We start from the raw sequence: 21,748 nt of genomic DNA, 5'->3' as shown, positions 1-21,748 counted from the left end.
TTCGTTAGAAGTTTAGACTCAGAGCTGGACAGCAATAGAAGCACTTTATCCCCCGGCTGAAACATGTGCAACCAGGCCACCCTGTTATATTGGGTCTCCTGTCTGCATTGAGCCTGCTGCAAATTGTCATGTGCCCATTTTCCCACAGACTGAAGATGTTTGCACAGGTCCAACACATACCAGGCAATATTGGTCAAATTATCCTGCTGTTCCTCCCACATCTCTCTGACCAGATCAAGTAAGCTCTGGAGTCTCTGCCCATGCAACAACTTGAAAGGTGAAAACCCCATAGAAGCCTGGGGTAACTCTCTGATAGCAAAGAGAAGGGGAGGGATCAGCAGGTCCCAGTAGCACATGTCACTGCTAATAAATCTACACAACATGTCTTTGAGGGTCTTATTAACCCTTTGCGGTCCTATTACAATTTTCCCTTTCCGGTCCGATGTGGGACCCTGTCCGACATCATCAAAAAGACGTCAAGCACAGGTCTATAGTCATTTTTACTCTGGAAAAAGCTGAGAAAACCTTTCAATGGCTGAGTGAGACCGATAAAAAAAGGAGCCGATAAAAAGGGTAAATCTGAGCAATACAGTAGCCCCATGCACCACAGAGATAACACATCCAACGCTCAAAGAATATCACTGACATTTTCAGAGCTTTTTGAGATGTTATAGTAATTGTTATAGTATAAAATAATGACTTGGATCGCATTATTGAGGAGTTTGGTGATATAACAAGTGATCAGGAGAGAATTTATCAGTATGAGGTATGTGAAAAATACAGTGAACAAGGGGTGGGGCTTGGCTGGAGATGCAGTACTGATGTCCTTTTGTCATGCAAAAAACCTGTTTTACTCTGTATTGTCAGTTCTCATTATTCTTTAATAAACAAAAACAGATCTCAAAAACATCAAACAAAAACAAAACCTAGGTCAGGCTGGGCATTTGCCTTCATTGTTCCTAGTAACATGTTTTCTTTTTACTTTCGTTCTTTTGTTTTTTCCTCGCTCTCGCTGGCTCCCACACACACGTCCCACCCCAAACTCACACGTTTATATACATATGGCCATCTCCAAATTAACAACCAATGAATCCATTCTGTGACACTTTCTGCATGATTTGTATGGATGGGACTTTAACCCCATCCATGCTGGCAAACAATAACAAAGAAAACACTTATTTTGAATAAACATAAAATACCTTTAAATCATACAATAATAACATCACCTGTTCCCAAACAATACATTTCCTTTCCAACACATTCACCTGTGTTAAACAAACAAGCCATTTATTCCCATGCAGGGCTTTGCCCTGCCCCCTCTAATTATGTGCAGGGCTTTTCATCTGCCCTGTCACAATGATATATTCTGTAATCTTATATTCCTCACTGCCCGCGATTTTTAAATGGCTCTATTTGTAATAAATAATTAAATGCAGGTATTCATTAACAGAAGGACAGTTATCCTTGAGTCATAGAGGCTAACTACCATCAGGATGCCACAAACAAACCATACACATTCCAATTTTTATTAATGAAGAGCTGTAGTTCAAAGGGGTTGTGCTACTGGTTATGTTGGACATGTGCCGTTATTTAAGCATAGTTGCAGACAGTGCAAAATGCATCTGCAGTGCACTTTCCAGCTGTTTATTAATTGAAGCTTTCACGTGAGCAGTATTTTTTCTCAACTCCAACAACTTGTTATGGTAAAACTAATAGGACGCTTTATTGTGTCTTATAACACTGCTGTAAAGCAAGCACGCACGCTCACCTATGGGAACAAAAACAGTCCACACAGCGCGACACCATACACACACGTCATGAACAGTAACAAACACAGAACAACCAAACACAACAGCTATATGCCAGACATACTTTTTGTTGTGCTAAATTTACTGTTCAGTAAAAGGTTTAGTTTAGTGTATTGACAATTCATATTAAATTACCACTATAGCTCTGGTCTGTACTGCAGTAACATATATATTAAACACAGAATATTTTGATCGTTATAGTAGAGATGTTTCATTAAATATCATAAAAAGTCTTCAGACTGGGCCTGGTGAAGAATGGCACCCTGCAACGTTTTAGCAATGTATATTTCAAATAAATCTTTTTGCAAAAATATATATTTTTTTTTTTAAATGTGTGATGTCATTACATACAGCTGTTTGTTCGCTACAATCCAGTTTGATGTTTTCTTTACTATAAGATTTGCATATATTCTTGTCGGAAATTCGCTAGAAATTTGTTTGTCTTGTTGATGTAAACATAGAGAGTAGCAACTATAATATTATTAAGGCCGGATTAAATGGCTGCATTTTTTCTTTGGTGGAAAATAAGGAAATGGAAGTTTTTTTATTCTAAAACCAAGTATTTGTACAGTAGTTCAAATGTAAGACTGTAGTTATTGCATACCCCATAAGCTAGCATTATGGTATTTACAGTATTTATTGAAAGTACTCCTTACTTAAAGTTAATGTTGCATTTTACTTACCCAAAATATATTTTACTCATATAGGGGGTTATTTTCAAAGGAGATCTGATGGAGGACAGTGCTATACGCCATTACTTTGACCGTCTTTTCTGCACCTCTGATTTTCCCTTCAATTTAAGCATTTTCTAAAGCTGAAAACAAAACGGGAATCTAAGCAGTGGTGCTGAAACAATTTTTATAGTGTGGGTGCTCGTGCTGAAAGCCACTGAATAAAGCTGTAACCCCTGCATATGTGGAAGCCATGCACTGGGTTTCTATTATGTTAAAACATGTTAATAAAACAAAGCCAGCATCAACACCCGTTTATCTATTTAAGTAAAAAAAAAAAAAAAAATGTAACCACAGTCCTTCCTACATTGTTTACGACATGCTAAACACAGGCTGAACAGTTGTATTCTATTTCCAGTAGTCATTGTAGACAAGGACAGTCAGAAGGCTCCCAAGGTTGACTTGAGCTCCAGTGAGTGAGTTATTGAAAATGTCCCAAAAAAGAACATCAGATATTCGAAGCGATGCACAATCCCCTCGCAAAAAATAGTTATTTTGCACAAAAGCTGATATTTTCCCAACACGGCACAAAACAGTTGCGCGAAGTTGGAAAATAGCAGTTTTTTGCTCACTTCGCAAATGTGTTTGTGCCTCACAAAACCACCTGCACATTCATTACCAATATAGCAGAAATGCACAAGAGCTACGCGTGAATGCGCAGAATTGGAATACTACATGACAACGGACTGTTAGCAACACCCTGCCAAGCAGCTATCATAGGTGTACAGAACATACCAATATTCCTCAGACGAGTCTACACTCAAATGTAATCTGCACATGGAATGCAGAATCAAAGCTCAAAACACATCGGTAGCATTGGCACCCCCGAAGTTGCATGCCCACCCAACAAATATATAAATAAGCTACTAAATGGAGAAATGAAACAATGGACCACGGCATAGCGTAGGCTATTTAACATATAACTTAATATTATCTTTGACATATAGTATAACAGGACATTTTGAAGTGGAATTTATTTTGGCTTTATTGGCAGTTTGGATTGGATCGCCAATAATACTTCTATCAATCAGCGTGTGGCATACAGTGTGCGATCCCACCCTCTGGCAGACTGGTGGTATGCAGCACAGGTTAAAGAAGCGCACTGGACAAGGGAAAAAATGTGTCGGATGTCAAAGTTAATATATGGCAGTGAGTGATGAAGCCAATTTGCTTAAATTAAAAGCAGATTGGGCATTTCCATCAATGGATTTAGGAAATCTGGAATTTATGATGCGATCAGAAACTCTGAGGCTGTGTAAACGGTGTCTGCCTACCTGTAGGACTGTTCTTTTTTAGGTTAAGCAGTTTTGTGTTATTAATTAATTAAGTAGCAGCCAAAATTGTTTATGCCAGACTTGTTAGAAAGTCTGTAACAATGGTGCAAATTTTCTTTGGATTATTATTGTCGATACGTGTAGGATACTACTATTAAGATACCCACCGTGCAGTTATCGTAAAGTCCCTAAAATAAATTACTTCTGCATTGTATAAAAAAGCTGATTTTGCCAGTGCTTACTAGTCTATTAACCAGTTTTAAATTGAAAGCGTTTTAGTTTCGCTTTATTGTAATAGTTTCTATAAGTGGCAATACTCTCCTACTAAATACTGTGATCATTCCACTGTGTAATGTTAGTGAACCAGAGTGTCAGATTCGCACATCCTCTTTATATATATTGTAATGGATGTAGCAGGACAGGGGGGTGCAGTTCAAGAGTTTGTTTTATGGCAGGGACAGGGTTAAAAAGTCTCCCTGACAAACTAGTTGTTTAATTTAATTGTATTATTAATTATCCCCTGCACCTGGTGATTATTGTAAATTAGAGCCAGGCGCAGGGTATTTAAAGGAAGCAGCCAGTCTGTTCGGGGCTGCTGTGTGGAGAACTTACTTGAGAGTCTGCACAAGTGTATTGAAAAAAAAAAAACCTCCTTCTAAAAGATTAATTAGCCACCATCACATAGTCCACCTCTCCTACATGTCCAAAATATGTAAAGTGAACTTTTGAACTGAGGTTATTGTTATTTGGTACCAGCGAGTTCCTGAACACAGCATGCATGTGAATACAGTGCAAGTATATGAAGCATACATATAGAAAGATGTGTTTAATATATAATACCTACTTTGGTTTAATTATTCCAACCTGGGTTATAATATATAATATATAATATAAAATATAAAATAATATAATATAAAATATCCTGCTTAATAGGTTGGCTTTATTACATGTATAGATCTGGTTTAACAATTAACTAAAACATATTGGATAGGGGCTGGTAGAAGGTTCATAAAAAAACTTTTAAGTCTGCAATTATATATCCAATTATTTTCTCTTAAATCCTGTCTATCAAGAACATAGTCAAAATATAACAGTCCCATTTTAGCTATCCAATGCTTTAAACTAAACTTGACCTCTCTGTTTTTACAAAAATTCTGTTCAGGCAAGTGCCGAACCACATGCTGGTCCTATGCTATGGCTCCCCCTCACTTGTTTTTACCAGGTCTTCATTAATTTCTATGATTTAATGAAGCCATATATAGTTCACCACTGACTCCCCCTTCCTGTACCAGGAGGTATTTCTTATTATGCAAAAGGATCACTCAGTATAGAAACCTTGGATTTCAAACCCCCCAAACATTAAAACTCGCATTAGTTGCCAAAAAAATTATTTCCTTCAATTACCCATGTCTGGTACTGTTCCGTTTCAAGCAAAGACCAGGTTAACAAATTAATTACATTCTCTTTGGCAGATCCTACTATATGCCTGACACAAACTGGAGTCATTATGTTTAGCTTAAAGACTTCAGATCAAGCGTACGTCTTTTTTCTTAATAAGAAACTTGATGCACATGTCTGCCTTTCTGCTCAAGGTTATAAGCCCTGGCCCCAGTATGTCAGACAAAGACAATCTTAGTTCATTTCACAGGTGTTTTTTGGTCAGCGTGACCCCAACCTAAGAGACAATAATATTTTTCACTGTTATAAAATAGGAATATAGAATGCTCTAACATAACTACAGGTTAACACAGAGCATATTATAACTTTTTGAATGTGTGTTTTAACAATTTGTTTAGTATTTCTGCTGGCTTTATATTCTTCTGAACACAGTACAGTTATTATAACATTTTAACACACATGCAGTTTCACAAATGTTCAATTTGCATCCCAAAGATCAGCCTGCTTCCAGTAGCTGTCACAGTCAAGGGTCAGTTTCAGCTCTAAGTGAGTCTGTCAAAGCCACCACAGGTTTGTCTTTAAAAGCCTGATACCTGCAAAAACATAAATCTTGTTAGCAGGGCTTCCATCTCTACATTCCCATTCCCATTATTAGTGGTAAGACTTTAAATAAATTAAACTTTTCCTATTGAAGAGCTATTTATCTTTGCCTGATACACCTATCACTCAAAAAAGGTGATCACACCTTATACAAGGGAAGACGTGACAATAGCTAATTTTTAAAACTGAGTGTGCCTATCGTTAAAGTGTACTCATTTAGTAATCATTTCCAATTACTGGTATCTTAAAATGAAAGGGCCATTTAACAACGATATACTGTATATTGTAACTCATTTTTAGAAGGCCTTCTTTGTTGTTCTCCAAGTTGCTACAGTGACATTGTAGATGCTATAAATATTTAGTGTAAATTAGACACTGTTCTAGCAGACATATTTCATTAAGTAAACATGTATTTTAATGTTTTTTTAAATTAAAAGTAGAAATACAGAACTGTGTGGCATTTCTTTGTGAACGTGCTAAGTGATAAATGCCAATTAAAAAAACGTCAAAATCTACCAAGGTAGACAGTACACAAATTTAATACCAGCTAAAATTTCTGGTGATACGGCACATTAGTTGCTTAAAGGGGGGAGGTGGTCGGTCCTATATAAAACCGCAATATATTGAGGGCCGCAACCTCTGGGTGTGCATTCATATTCCCGGTACCTCTACTTAAAAATCGCATAAAATACTTTCTTTTTACATTCTCAACACAGTTGTATCAAGTCTGCAAGGTCTTGTGTGCGCTAAAGAGAGAAAGTCAACTGCCACATTTGTAGCTTACTTTAAATTACTTTACAGTTTCATCTTGAGTGCCTTTAAGTAAGATGACACTGGCTGCAACTCTATTGTCGTTTTCTATACACAAAAATAAGCTTCCATGATTTGAAAAAATATGAACGATACAAACAACTTCTTACACTACTTGGTTTGATGAAATGAGTAGTACACAACAAAATATGAAAGCTGAACATTAATTTCAACAAAGAGCAACAACAACTTTTTAATGAAATATATATATATATATATATATATATATACTACAATTAAACCAAAATATTTAAAGTAATAATGATCTGGTTCTCTCTTGCCTTTTTCATGAATATAATTTAATTATTAGAGAATAAAAACATACTAAGGTAACAACTACTTAGCCTAAGTTTAATTAATCGTTTTTGTAATCTACCAGCAGTTTCTGCTGCATACACATAGCTGATAATAATGCAGACCGGGGTTCAAACAATGTTCGTGTTGGGGTGCGTATTTTTTTTTTTTAATCAATGTCATCCTTCTGGAGTCCTCTGAATGCTTTTTAATTTGTTAGTTTTTTAAATCATTTAAATGCAAAACTGTAACAAAACATGTATACAGACTTTTTTTAAATGTATTTATTACTTGTCCTGCGGTTGCCTTTGATTAATTTTTCTGCAAGTACTACTACTTTGTATATGATGTAGAATACATGAATGTAAACACCTTACACTTGTAGGTACAATACTCTTTCAAATACAAGTGTTTTGATTTTGAATTTGAGATTCTTAAGGAGGGTATTATTCTCTCCTAACTCCACCCGTTCTCCACTAATGAACACACAACCCAGTGTGAGTGCTTCGTGCATCTATATATACAGTTGTGCTGGGATTCAATTACCAATTACTTATTCACTTCAATCCCAGCACATGCACTATTCTGTGTACTCCCGTGCTCACATATCAATACCCACTTAAATATGCACGTGGCGTGAGTTGTGCCATCCTCGTGTCTAAATACAAATTACACTTTATAACACATATTTATATCCCATGTATTTTATACATAAACACCAACATGAACACACTACATACAACATAAAACACTAATAAAGACAAAGGGGCGGGACACTCTGCCATATATATATATATATATATATATATATATATATATATACACACACACACACACACACACACACACACACACACACACACACACACACACACACACACACAGTGGTTGCAGAAGTATTCATCCTCTAACAATAAAGTCACATTTTGTTGAATTACAAATAATCTATTCACAGTTTTTCAAACAAATATTTTTTATTCAAAGCTGTAGTGGTTAAACTGAACACTGGTATATGAGGAGAAAATCTACAAAATGAAATTTACTGGTTGCGTAAGTATTCATTCCCTTAAGTCAGTACTTGGTAGAAGCACCTTTTGCAGCAATTACTGCTATGAGTCTTTTTGGATAGGTCTCTACTAGCTTTGCACAGTAGGATGGTGAAACTTTTGGCCATTCTTCACAGGAAAATTGCTCCAGTTCTGATAAGTTTGTTGGTGATCGTCGATGGACTGAAATCTTCAAATCTTGCCATACATTTTTGATTGGATTCAAGTCAGGACTTTGACTGGGCCACTCAAGAACATTAATTCTCTTCTTGTTCAACCACTCCAGTGTGTCTTTGGCTTCGTGCTTCGGGTCATTGTCCTGCTGAAATGTAAATTTCCTCCCCAGTTTCACTCTTGGCTGACTTAAACAGGTTTTTCTCAAGGATTCGCCTGTACTTTGCACCATCCATTCTCCCCTCTATCCTGACAAGCTTTCCAGTCCCTGCTGAAGAGAAGCATCCCCATAACATGATGCTGCCACCACCATGCATGTTGACTGGGTGATGTGCCGTGTTGGGCTTGCGCTGGAGGTAACACTTGGAATTTAGACCAAAAAGTTCAATTCTTGTCTCGTCTGACCACAAAGCCTTTTTCCACATGTCTGCAGTATCATCTTTTGAGTGATGGCTTCTTTCTTGCCACCCATCCATACAGGCCAGCTTTGTGTAGGGACCTGCATATTTTTGGAATGTTGAACACTGACTCTCATGTCAGACACAGAACTTTGCAGATCTCTCAAGGTTATTGTTGGTTTCAGAGTGACATCCCGAACCAGTTTCCTTTTGCCCGAATGCTCAGTTTGGGAGGGTGACCTGATCTGGGTAGTGTCTGAGTGGTATGATGCATCTTCCACTTCTTAATGATGGACTTCACTGTGCGGAGAGGGATAATCAGCGCATTTGAAATTTTCTTGTACCTTTCTGCAGCTCTGTGCCTCTCTACCACTTTATCCCCGACTTGTTTAGAAAGAAGCTCCTTGGTCTTCATGGTTGCTTTGTTGGATCACTGTGTGAGTGGCACCTTAAAATACTTTATATATCTTTATATATCTACAAATTGAACAACTTTGACTACACACAGGCTGAAACCATTTCACTAATTTATTAACCTTTCAAACAAATCATTTGCACCTGAGCTGATTTAGGGCTGCAGTAGCAAAGGGGTTGAATACTTATGCAACTGAGATTAATCTGTTTTTCTCTGTATATCTTACTTATTTATATTCTATATGCATTTACTAACGTTATCAATGTGGAGTAGTTCGTGTAGATTCTACACGTAAAGTCTAATTTGAAAGTGTCGTGGAGTACAATCAGGTGCCAGCAAAATGGAAAGACTTTGCAGGGGGGTGAATACTTCTGCAAACCACTGTACATATACAGGTAGTGGACAAAAAATTGAAACACCTGGGTAAATGAGGGACACCAAATATATTGAAAGCAAGGGCTTCCACACAGTTGTGGCTCATGTGTTTATTAAGCAAATAACATCCCAGCATGCTTAGGGTCATGTATAAAAATGCCGGCCTGGTTGCCTATAATTATGGCTAGCATGGATGCAAGAGGAGACCTCAGTGACTTTGAAAGAGGGGTCATTGTTGGGGCGTGTTTGGCAGGAGCTTCAGTGACCAAGACAGCTGAACTTCCTGATGTTTCACGAGCAACGGTGTTTAAGTTGATGTCAGCATGGAACTCCGAGGGAAAGACATCATTAGCAAAGGGCAACAGTGGGCGGAAGTGCGTACTCCAGGAACGTGCTATCCGTGCATTAATTCGAAGTGCAAGGCAAAACAGGCAAGCAACTGTAGATCGGTTGACTGCAAATTTCAACTTGGGGCGTGAGCAGCCAGTTTCATCAAAAACAGTCCACCGAGAACTCCACAGAGCGGGATACCATTGTCAGGTTGCAGTGCACAAACCGCTTATCGCACCTGGCAATGCACGTTTGCGAATCCAGTGGTGCAAAGAGCACAGGCAATGGACTACTGAGCAGTGGAGAAAAGTAATATGAAAAGTCAGATGAATCATCCTTCACCATGTTCTCAACAAATGGACGAGTGCATGTGTGGCGCCAACCTAAAGAATTCTACAGCCCTGAGTGCTTGGTTCTAACAGTGAAAGGTTTTGGTGGTTCCGTAATGTTGTGGTGCGCATTTTCCTGGCATGGTTTGGGTGCACTCATTCCCTTAGAAAGCAAGGTAAATGAATCGCTACTTAATGGTACTGATTAATCATCTTCACCCCATGTTGCAGCATTTCTTTCCTGCCAGGGGGGGGGGGGTTGTCTTCCAGGTGACAATGCCCCCATCCACAGAGCATGTGTGGTCGCCCAATGGTTTGATGAGCATGACACTGATGTTACCCATATGTCAGTCACCAGATCTGAACCCAATCGAGCATTTATGGGATATTCTGGAACCACGCCTGAGACAGCGTTTTCCACCTCCATCAACCAGGTGTGAGTTGATTGACTTTCTCGTGGAAGAAAGGTGCCGCATCCCTCCTACAGAATTCCAGTGGCTGGTAGACTCTATGCCACGGCACATACAGGCCTTACTGGCCACATATGGTGGCTCAACGCCCTATTAAGTGACTTTACATTGGTGTTTCCATTTTTTTTGTCCACTACCTGTGTGTGTGTGTGTGTGTGTGTGTGTGTGTGTGTGTGTCTATATATATATATATATATATATATATATATATATAGAGAGATAAAAGAGAGAATTCATCATTGTTAAGAATATTGTTAGCATCCTTAATTTTTGGGGGGGTTTTCAAATAAATTATTGTTTTGGATCATTTTATTGTGTTACGGTTCTTACAGTTTATCTGAATTACTAAAACACAATTTCTGAAACAATTTGTACGTTTCTCAAAACAGTTAACACAAAAACCAAAACCATTCACTAAATTAGAAAAAGCTTCATACATTTGCAAAACTATATTTCCATCAAATCATTAAATAATTAGAGCTTTTTTCCACAGCTGCATCCCCTTGGGGTCACCATTTTCCACGGCTGCATTCCCTTGGGGGCACCGTTTTTCACAGCTGCAATCCAGCTGTAAGAAACGGGTTCCCCTTTTTTTTTTTTTTAAATATAAGTCACAAGGCAACGCAGTGTTTATAGGTGCTGTTTATTTAGAAAACGTAGGTACTACATTTTGTTGTGTTAGAGACTGAATCAGACACGCCACACTTATTGCTAGTAAAACAGGAACTTCCTTTATTTGCTTTTAGTCTTCTAACATATACACATATAACAGTGCCTTCTAGTGGCCTTATATCAGATTGCTCTAATATATTAACTAACAGTATATCCCCCTTTCTTAAATGACAAAATACAATGGTAACTCATCACTTTTGACATCCCCAAGCCTGTAATATAAACACATAATACTCTACTGAAGAACAGGGTAGACTGCCTGAACCTTCTGCCACACGTACAAGGATTATTCTGCCCCAACATGTACATTGGCTAATAAGCTGCTAAATTACTGTTCAAAATGTTTCAAAGTCATTCAGAGATGTTGGGAGTCGTCTTTCTCTCTCTGGGTATTGTCTTGGAGGTATTGGCTCTGTAGAGCTCCCTGCCGGCTCAAGGCGGACTGGTGGGACTTCATCTGCTGGTTCCGTGATGATACTTGGTTCTGATGAATCTGAGGGCTCATCCTGAATGATAGTGAAGTGTTGTCTGTTTCTTCGAATGCTATGTCCCTGTACCCTGACAAAGTATGAGTGGGGAGTACTTGCCTTTTCTTGAACTATCCCTTTTTGTTGGGAGTCCTGTACCCAGACGGGATCTCCGAGGTGTAAAGTACTCAAGGTTTTTGCTCTATGGTGTCTGTCAAAATCTTGCTTTTGTTGTAATTTCAGCTGGTTCTCTATCTTGTGGAGGGCGGAGAAATCAGGCCAGCAGGGTTCCACCAGTGATGGAACAGTGGAAATTTTAGAACGTAGTTTTCATCCTAGCAGTAATTCTGCTGGGCTGAATCCATTAGCGAGAGAAGTAGAGCGGTATGCTAAGAGTGCTAAGTGTGGATCTGAGGTTTTCTTAATTTGTTTTACTGTTTGGACTGCACGTGCTGCAGCTCTGTTGCTCTGGTGAAAAAGTGGGCTGGATGTAGTATATGTGAAGCTATAGGTATCTGCAAACTTACAGAATGTGTCAGGCGCAAATTGAGGTCCATTATCTGTAATAACTTGAAAGCTGAATAGCTGAAACTATGGTTTCTTTATTTTGGTTATACAGGGCCAAACCTGGAGGTGTTGTCAGCTCTAGTTTGATGTCGTTGAATGCTTGGTTCTGTACTGGTCCCCAATACCAGGAATTTTGCTTGCTCAGGAGATCCAGAAGTGGCTTTGTATTCCCTGCTAGATGAGATATGAATTTTGCCTAAATGATTTACTAGGCCCATAAATCGACAGATTTCACTGAAGTTCTTAGGCTCACTCATCTGAGTGAGTGCTTTGACTTTATCTGGGTCTGCTCTGACCCCTGCTCCACCAATAATTTGGCCAAGAATTTGACTTGACTCCTCGAAAACTCACACTTATTGTTAAGCGTTAATCCGGCCAGTTCCAGTCTTCTAAGGACTGCAAAGAGGTGTTCATCATGTTGTTCTTGTGTAGCTCCATACACCAGAATGTCATCCATTTGGCAGAGGACCCCCTTCAGCCCCTTTAGGAGTTGAGACATCCTCCGCTGGAAATGTTCAGGAGCTGAAGAGATGCCAAATGGCAATCTGTTAAAACAGAACCTCCCAAATGGTGTAATGAAGGTTGTGAGTAGCTCTGAAGCTGTTGATAAGGGAATCTGCCAGAATACAGATTGAGCATCTAGTTTTGTAAATACTTTGGCATCCGCTAGTATACATGTCTCTCCCTACGAACATTTTCTGGTAAGGACTATGCAGATCCATAACTTCCTGTCTGGTTTGGGAACCACTACCATGCCTGCGCACCATTCTGTCGGTACCTCCACTCGGGAAATGATGCCCATCTGTTCCATACCGCTGAACTCTGCTTTCACCTTGGTAAATAATGGGAGGGACACTCTTCTTGGTATTGACAAGGCAAAAGGTTGTGCGTGTGGCATAAGCTGAATGTGGTGTTCCCCCTCTAGCTTCCACACTCGATGGAACATTTTTAGGAACTTCTGCCTGACCACAGATTCTTGATCAGTGAAAACTGGTTCCACAGTCATTGGCATTGTTCTTTTAACAAGACCTAGAGCAGTGATGGCAGGGTGACCCAGAAGGGCTATACGCAGGTCGCAAACAACGTACACTTTTTGTAGTGTTGTTAATCCCCCTACTGTCAGAGTTGTAGAGAATTTCCCCCTCACATTCAATCGAGCTTGATCTGGTCCCTGTAAAACTTTGTTTGTTTTGCAGAGTGGTGCAGTCTGAATATCTTGATGAGGGATTCTGGGATATTTTACTACAAGCCATGTATACAAAGCTTAATGAAGGAGAGGTCGTCATTCTCATCCTTCCTAGTTTGCTGATTGATCCCAGAACTTGACATAGTGGGTCCTTGATCATTTTAGTAACACAGTAATTCCATAAACCCTATCTGTTGTGCGCTTCCTTTGGTTATATAGCTCTCCAATGTCCAATTTTTTTTAAGAAACGCATGTATTAGAAAGCATTTCTATTGTAAATGATGTCTGGTAGTATGCTTGGTTAAATACATCTTTGTTTGCATGCCAAGCTATGCTTTCATCTACAGTAGTAGCATGTTTTGACCCAGTAAACACTGCTATGGTGAACAGACCCTGGAAGTGCAATCCTGACAATAAGGCATAGAAACTGAGAGCTGTAAAAATCCCAAAGTAGTATACTACTAGGTTTCATGTTTTAATAATAATACAATACATGTTTATATGTCATATACAAGATGTGCTTCTTTCAAAATTGCACACTTGACTTGTAGCTAATGGAAGTGGAAAACAGCGCTCCACCCCCACTTTTTTTGTTTCTTTTAACACTAGGACTACAGCACTGTACCATGCTACCCTAAAGCAATCTTCAGTCTTGACAGTTGTAATCCTCTTGCTGTGTTTTGTTTTTTTAAACCCAGATTGGTTGGAAATAAGATGCTATAGCATAGATACTTCTTACTTTCTTTGTCCCATTCCCTTTTGAATAAATGTTACTTATAGTGACATAATGCCCCCAGCATAGTTGTGTTATTATGTAGCTGTGCTACAGTGTGTCTGTCATGTGACCCTCGCTGCTCTAAAGCATTTCCCTACAGATACAGAGGCTCCGTGTTCAAAACCACAGCAAAGCTTTTTCACATAAATGCAGACAAATAATAATCACCCACACCCACACAAGGCTACATTCTGTCCCTGCTGTAGTCATTCACTCCTGCAGTGAAAGCCTACCTCTCAGACAGCATTGCCTAACGACCAGGGAGGGATTCACATCAATTTCCAGCAGTGCTCCCAGCCTGTCTGCGCACACATACACACAAATTGCATTCTGGATCCTTAATGTTTTCACAATGAACAAGCCCTCTGAGACTTCTTGGGAAAGGAGCTAGGAATCATATATGCGGTGGAGGTAGGTAGCAATTATTTTTCTTAAATATTCTTTGTTTTCATTTCCCTGTTATGCATTATTAGTTGCCTAGTGACTGTCAGTAACCAGGTGGGAGTAGCCTCACCATCTGTTTAGAAGTGTGTATCTGGATATGTATCTTTATGGCTGATACAATAGCACTTAAGATTTGGAAAAAAAAAACCTGACAGACCTGTGCTCCCCTGAACTCCCTTTTGTATTTATTAGTAGTCAGTAATTCAATTTTTGTATCAAAAGCTGGTTAAGACACCACACTGCAATTTCTCAAATGGCTGAAAGAATCTTGTGGTACACATTTGTATTTTTGTTTTTTGTATACACTGCGTCCAAAATACTGCAGTATTACTAGTGTGGTACTTGTTTTTGTATGGGGACTTCATCAGTAGGCATTTTATGTGTATTCTGATAGTTACAGTACTATTAGGTAAACTTTAAGCACTTTAAACTTTGAGCGCCAGCAAGTGTTGGAGGGTAAATATGTACTGCAGACTTATAGTGGAAAATTAAATGCCCCTCGGAAGACTAGTGTTACCTCCAGGGTGCCTGCAGCTTTGAGCATTATAGCCCCCTGTCAGTAACAATAGTCTTCACTCAGGTCAATAATTTTCCACTATAGCCCTCCTCTCCAGCACATATTTAACATATGAATCAGTCAAGAAATTAAGCAATACAAGGTTGGATAGTAAATACGACTTTATATAATTTGTATAAATATAGCTGACACAGCATAAGTAAATAAATAAATAACAAATAAATAACAGAAAATGTTTTTGAAGTTCATACCGCATATAGTAGTTCTAAAAGTTTTTTTGCCGTCCCTCTCTCCAAGCAGCTTGCTGGCTGCAGCGTAATCCAGTTTATATCCCAGCTGTCATATTTGTTTACGTCATCAACAGTAGCATTTTTAATCCCCATTTTATCTTTAGGAGCATCTTTGTTTTGTATTATGTTTTGTAATTCATTTTCTGTTAAATCTCAGAATCGGTGTTCAGCCATTTTCTCTTGTTGTGAATGCAGGGGAGAAGGGCGTTCCTTTGAAAAGGGGCAGGACTGACAGTGAGAGTGATGTGAATGCAGTAGGGATTCAAGGAAATGCATGCACATGGATTAGGGAGCAGTTGACATGTAGAAAACAGAAAGAACTGATTAGAGGAGAAACCTTAAAATGGAACGAGGTAATCAATGGAGAACAACAGGGATCAGTGTTAAGTCCTCTGCTCTACCTAATCAATATTAATGACTTTGATTCTGGTAAAGTAAACAGAATTTGCAGATGACACAAATATAGGAGGAGTGGCAAACACTGTTGCAGCAGCAAAGGTCATTCAAAATGATCTAGACAAGATTCAGAACTGGGCAGACACATGGCAAATGACATTTAATAGAGAATATTGTAAGGCACTGCACGCAGGCAATAAAAATGTCCGTTATAAATACCATGTGAGATACTGAAATTGAAGAAGGAATCTATGAAAAAGATCTAGGAGTTTATGTTGACTCAGGAATGTCTTCATCTAGACAATGTGGGGAAGCTATACAAAACGAGTCTAACAAAATGCTCAGGTATACAGTGAAAAGTGTAAAATTTTAATCAAGGGAAGTAATGTTAAAACTTATATTGTGTTCATTTCCGGTCACTTCACTACAAAAAGGATATTTCTGCTGTAGAAACAAAGAAGAGCAACTAGAATTATTCCTGGTTTAAAAGACATGTCATATGCAGACAATCTAAAATAACCGAATCTATTCAACCTTGAACAAAGAAGACTACGCGACGATCTGATTCAAGCATTCAAAATTCTAAAAGGTATTGACAATGTTGACCCAGGGGACCTTTTCGACCTGAAAAAAGAAACAAGTACCAGGGGGCACAAACGAAGATTAGATGAAGGGGCATTCAGAAGATAAAATAGGAGGCACTTTTTTACACAGAGAATTGTGTGAGGCTGGAACCAATTCCCCAGTAATGTTGTTGAAGCTGACACGCTGGGATCCTTCAAGGAGCTGCATGATGAGATTCTGGGATCAATAAGCTAATAACAACCAAACGAGAAAGATGGGCCGAATGGCCTCTCTTTTGTGACCTTTTTATGTTTTTATGACAGAAGGAAACTATTGCTCGGTGGTGTAAAGATGTCAGGCCAATAGTTCAATCTACTTTTGCTCATATGATGATGTTTTAACCAGACACAGGCCAGGGTTTCCAAGCACTGATTGGTTAGGGGGTAGCACCACTATAGTTAGGGTTGAGTAAGCTGCTCAATGTTAAACCCCTAGCTTTGCACTTTAATAACTTAGCAGAGGTTTGTCGGAATTGCCCACAGATTTGCAAGTTCCATTGACTTGCAATGTCGTGAAAGCGTGAGGAGTTTCATGACGCTACCTTGTGCGGTTTCTGAGATCTGAATACCTGTTTTTTTTAATAAAAGCCCCCCCCCCCCCCTTTTTTTTTTTGCTCTCGTGTACAGGCTACATGGTACTGAATTTCTTCAGCAAACCAAGTAAGGTGCACGTGGTCTGTGCTGAGGTAGGGCCTTTTGCAGGTTTGGTGCAAAAATATGAAATGGTTCCTCAGTTATTAATAATAAAAAGATAACCGCCTAGAATCCGGGTCTTTTTGAAATCCTCTCAGCAAGGAATCATGCCCCTGAAGTAGTGTGCTTGTTACACAAGCAATTTTCTGATTGGGTCAACAAAACTGTGTGTAAGTGACGTCAGGCAACTGTGATTTATAGCTCTGGGGGAGCCTGTAAACTATGCAATCATAAACAAACGCTCCCATTTGAACTACTGCTCCCAGAATGCATACCAAATCTGTCAGTCGGTAATACATGTGAATGAGCATTTAAATATATACTGTACACAGAGTCTGTGGAGCACCACTTAATTAAAGTGAGGGAAGCAATAAATAACTTGTAAATGTTTAACCCCTTGCTATTGGATGTACCTGGTACATTCTCAAAAACGCTCGCTCAGTGCTGCCTAACGTATGTCCTAATTTAAAAAAAAAGACAATGATATATATTGATGAAATATAAGAACTCATAATACTAATTAAATGTAAGAATATAAATATGTTGTTGTGTTAGATATTATATTCTCTAAGCAAATAGGCAAATACTCTTTACTTCCCTGACATAGTGGGTGGTATGTAATACTAAAAGACTAAAAGCTGTATCTGTTTCCCAAGCCTTTTTATCATTTGCTCCCTGGGAGTGCTCCAGTGCATGTTCCATATAATATGTGGTGAGCAGATTCTCACTGAGACGTATGCTCCTGACATGCAAGGGATACATGGACACTATCAAACCCTGTATTATAGGCTATCCCTGTGGGTATAATTGCAGGGGGATGATTTGAAAAATGAAAAAAAAAAATGTTTTCAACTTTTATTAATGTCAATGCTGTATAAATATATGCACAATGTTAATGCATATTCAGTGGTTGTATATGTTCTTCCAATCACAATATAATTGTAGCCTTAAACTGATACTGGCATATGTGGAGTTTTCCAAATCACATCATACGTTTTATCATAATGCATATAAAGCCTATTTTCTGAATATGCTTTCTTAATTGTGTAGTTTTTCTTTGAACACAGTCGTTTTTGTTATCGTTTTTTTTTTTTAAAGACTTGCTTACCTTGTTTTGATGGTCTCGGTTTACCTAATTGACAACATCACCTCCACCCAAAAAATACCACCAAGCACCAAAGGACTAAACTCGAATGTTCATTTATAAATGGTAATGCTTCAAGTGTACCGCAAGGAGCACAGGTTGTGAATGTTCTGCATAGTACAATCAGCCACACTATCTTCAAAGAGATATATCTGTGCACTGCCTACAGTAAATCTTTTTCTTTGTTAACATTGTAATGAGACATGCACACTAAATGGATTCTCAGGAGCTTATGCTTACCTATGGCCAAAAATAAGCAGAGAAACGGCTTTGTGAAAGTAGTGCCAGGGTGTAATATGCATCACAAATTAAATGTGTGGTTGGCTTCCAATTTGACACAGCTGTGGAGTGTAACTTTCAATGTGTCTGCCTATGTGTATACAGTGTACAGTGGTGGTCATTTCTGTTGCATGGTACTTGTATAACATTTCACAGCAATTCTTTACAAGGCATAGTAATAGGGAATGTTACGTTTGTGACTAAGCAGTGACTTGTTATTAATGAGGCAGTGTCTCGTACAGAGCATGGGTGTGTGACAGCGTGTCACATGGTACGCATTAATTGTGTTCAAGACTGCTGATCCCATGGTACGTTACCCTCGGGAGCCCTAGAGTAAATTTTACATTTGTTTTGTTTCGATTTTTAAATTAAAACGGTGTGTTCCACACACGTGATTAGAGTGATAATCTCTGCAGGGTGACGTCCCACTTGGATGATGTGATGCTTTTGGGAAAAGATTATATGTAAATACCCTGTTTGGGATCAACCTCCCCTACACTAACCTACTGCTGGGCTCTCAGACGACCCGAGGCCTCGGGTCGACTTCTGCCTCTTCACACGGCCTCAGAGTCGAATCGTTATAGCAGTGCTCGTGCAGAACGTCAGGGTTTCATAGTAGTATCATCCTGTAGGACACCTCTCTGCGAGGTTGTGAGCACACGTCCCAATCTACGAGAGGACTCCAATCATGCTCCTGAGGTATCGAAGTGAGGGCTCCATAGCTTCAGCTCATTGGTTGATATTTGTCTGTAACACAACACGTCAAAACAAAACAAAACTTAGCAGTCTTTCCGTCACCAGTACGTCATGTATGCTCCCCATCGTGTCATATGTAAAACTCGAGGGACGTAGCAGGGGCCCGTGTGAGGGGGTGCAGCCTCCCCCTGGAGGCTAGTCGAGTCAAGACCGACTCGGATGGTCGATTAATAAATAAATGGTTGAGCGGACCAGCTTAACGTGTAGGGTCGACAGGCCTTCCGTGTACACGACTATTCTAGGTCACTGTCATAAAGGGACAGTGCAATAAGTTCCAGTGAAGGGTTTATTATTTCACAGTGGTCACATAATAGGATCAGACACACAATAAATCCAAGAGATGACATCCTACAGTTATGAAAACCACACGTTGACATTGAAGACACGGTAGACTTTGACTCAAAACATTTTGAGTGTCAACTGTGACAACGTGTGCCACCGTCAAACTGATGGGATCAACATCAAAGTTTTAGATGTTGCAGAGTCGGCAATTGGATTTAGATGTGAGTTCAGTAGGTACATGTAAGCATTTAACCTAAAGTTTACACTCATCATCCATTCACATCGTTTCAAAATGGTTAAAGTTTCGTCTTTACAGTATCTATTACTGTTCAAAGTGTGTATTGTCATAAATATGTACAAATAAAGGTTCACCATATGGGATAATGTACATTTCCAGTTCCAAAAGTGGAGTCAAGTCATCGAGGACCCAGAGGTAAGAACGGTTTCACGTCAGTTCAATGAATCTCCTGGCGGTTTTTGCTTGCCATTCATAATTACTTAGGGGATCGGTAGATCAAATGACGGTGTAAAGTATTCAAATGAAAACAAAACGTGATCTGCCACATAGGTGTCAAGTTTACTTTATTTTACCACAATCCATAGTAGTGTTATATAATGGTGCAAACGTAACTTAGATATATTACAATGTACTGTTGATGATCTTGACTGTGTTACATACGAGGACTAGAACTATCACTTTTCCTGAAATTTTTTGAAAAACCCTTAAAAAAACTTACATTTACGTTAATATTTGAAATGTAAATGCAATTACAATTTTGCTGTAATTTCGGACCCTGCTGGGACAGTTCAAGTGGCGCGGCAAACCACCTGGACATGTGTGACGGTAACGAAAGTATACACAACCTGTCTAGTTGCGCCCTGCTGTGTACGAACGGTCCTTGCCAGTAAAAAATCTTGAACAGATACCTCCACATGGAGGTGTCCAAGCACCCTGAAGTGTTTGATCCCTTCATGTTCAAAAAGGACAGGCAAGTCTTAGAATATTTTATACATGTACCCCTGGTAAGCATCCTCCTGTCTCGAAGGACTGTAGCTCATTACTATTTTTACTATCGAACTAGCTGTAAAAATGATTTATTTTCTAACACCTATATTAAGGCGACTTGCTGTCAGCAATTTATGTATGTTTCGTTGCTAAGCTCAGATCGCTCGATTTCATAGTCTAGCGATAAAGTATGTGGACGTAAAACAACTGTCTTTTTTGTTACAGTGTTTTATTTAGAACAAAAATAAATCTTCTAATAACCCCCCACCCCCCACCCCCGCTATGTCGATACCGGTTTCAAAACGTTTGCATACGGTATCTTAATTATTAGAATAAAATGTACGCTTTGGGTTTTAATTGAAAGTAGATTTAGATATCGCTTTGTAGTTTTCCAAAAATTGAAAAAATGTGACATTTTGAAATCTAACATGAAATACTGTACTACTATTGTAGTTTTAGTAGACTTTTGAGATACCATTTTGTAGTTTCTTAGATTGCATGATGTTAAATAAAATATTGAAAAATATTGATATTATTTTTTATTTTAATTATTTTTTTAATTATGTCTGCATCCTAATATTCTACTAAGTGATGCAAAACTTTTGGCCACAATGTAAATTATATTCGAGTACATAACCTACAGTGTGGTGCTGACAACTACTGTACTGTACCATTCCATTTTCCAATACTGTGAGAAAGGTCAATTGCACGGTGCATCCCGCTCATGTGTGGCTAGGTGTGGACTAGTGGTATAGCACCATGAAAATGCCCAGCGGTGCCGAGCTGCACCTGTCTATCTCGGGTTGAGACAATGTCATTTGATGCTATTTACTGTTAAATCTGCATAAGTGTACTTCTTACAAACGATAGTTCTGCTTTAAGTTTGAAGCCACAAAAGTCAGGAAATTCCTTATAAAAAAATGACAGTTAAATTAACTTCAATGGCGCAGCTTGAAACCACGAAGCTCAGGGATTGCCATACCTCCCATAACTCGACTGCATCCAGGTTAGACTTTAGCACAGATACTGAGATATGGAGTGGTTTTAAAATACATTTTTCTGCCTCATTAGTTTCAGTAACATTTCTCCTTGGTGAAAGGGATACAGGAGAGATGCGTGTATGCTTGTTTTAACTACAGTATATCTTGAGAATCACTCATTTAGTTGTGATAAAACTTGGTATGGACATTCATTATAGG

At 38.8% G+C, this 21,748-nt stretch overlaps 1 protein-coding gene across 2 annotated transcripts in view; it reads left to right on the top strand.

Moving 5' to 3' along the window:
* LOC121314594 (phosphatase and actin regulator 1-like) overlaps nucleotides 1–21,748 on the top strand; it is a 226,707-nt gene that overhangs the window by 76,828 nt on the left and 128,131 nt on the right. Inside the window, exon 1 of one of the 2 annotated variants that reach the window (XM_041248023.1) lies at nucleotides 14,221–14,530. The exons of the other annotated variant lie outside the window; for it this stretch is intronic. The gene's annotated coding sequence lies outside the window, so the exon portion shown is untranslated. Of the gene's footprint in view, nucleotides 1–14,220; nucleotides 14,531–21,748 lie in introns of those variants that run through there. 2 annotated transcript variants of the gene reach the window in all.

The sequence above is a fragment of the Polyodon spathula genome, chromosome 4 (assembly GCF_017654505.1).
Source record: "Polyodon spathula isolate WHYD16114869_AA chromosome 4, ASM1765450v1, whole genome shotgun sequence".
Taxonomy (NCBI): domain Eukaryota; kingdom Metazoa; phylum Chordata; class Actinopteri; order Acipenseriformes; family Polyodontidae; genus Polyodon; species Polyodon spathula.
This window is presented reverse-complemented; position numbering and strand designations above follow the sequence as displayed.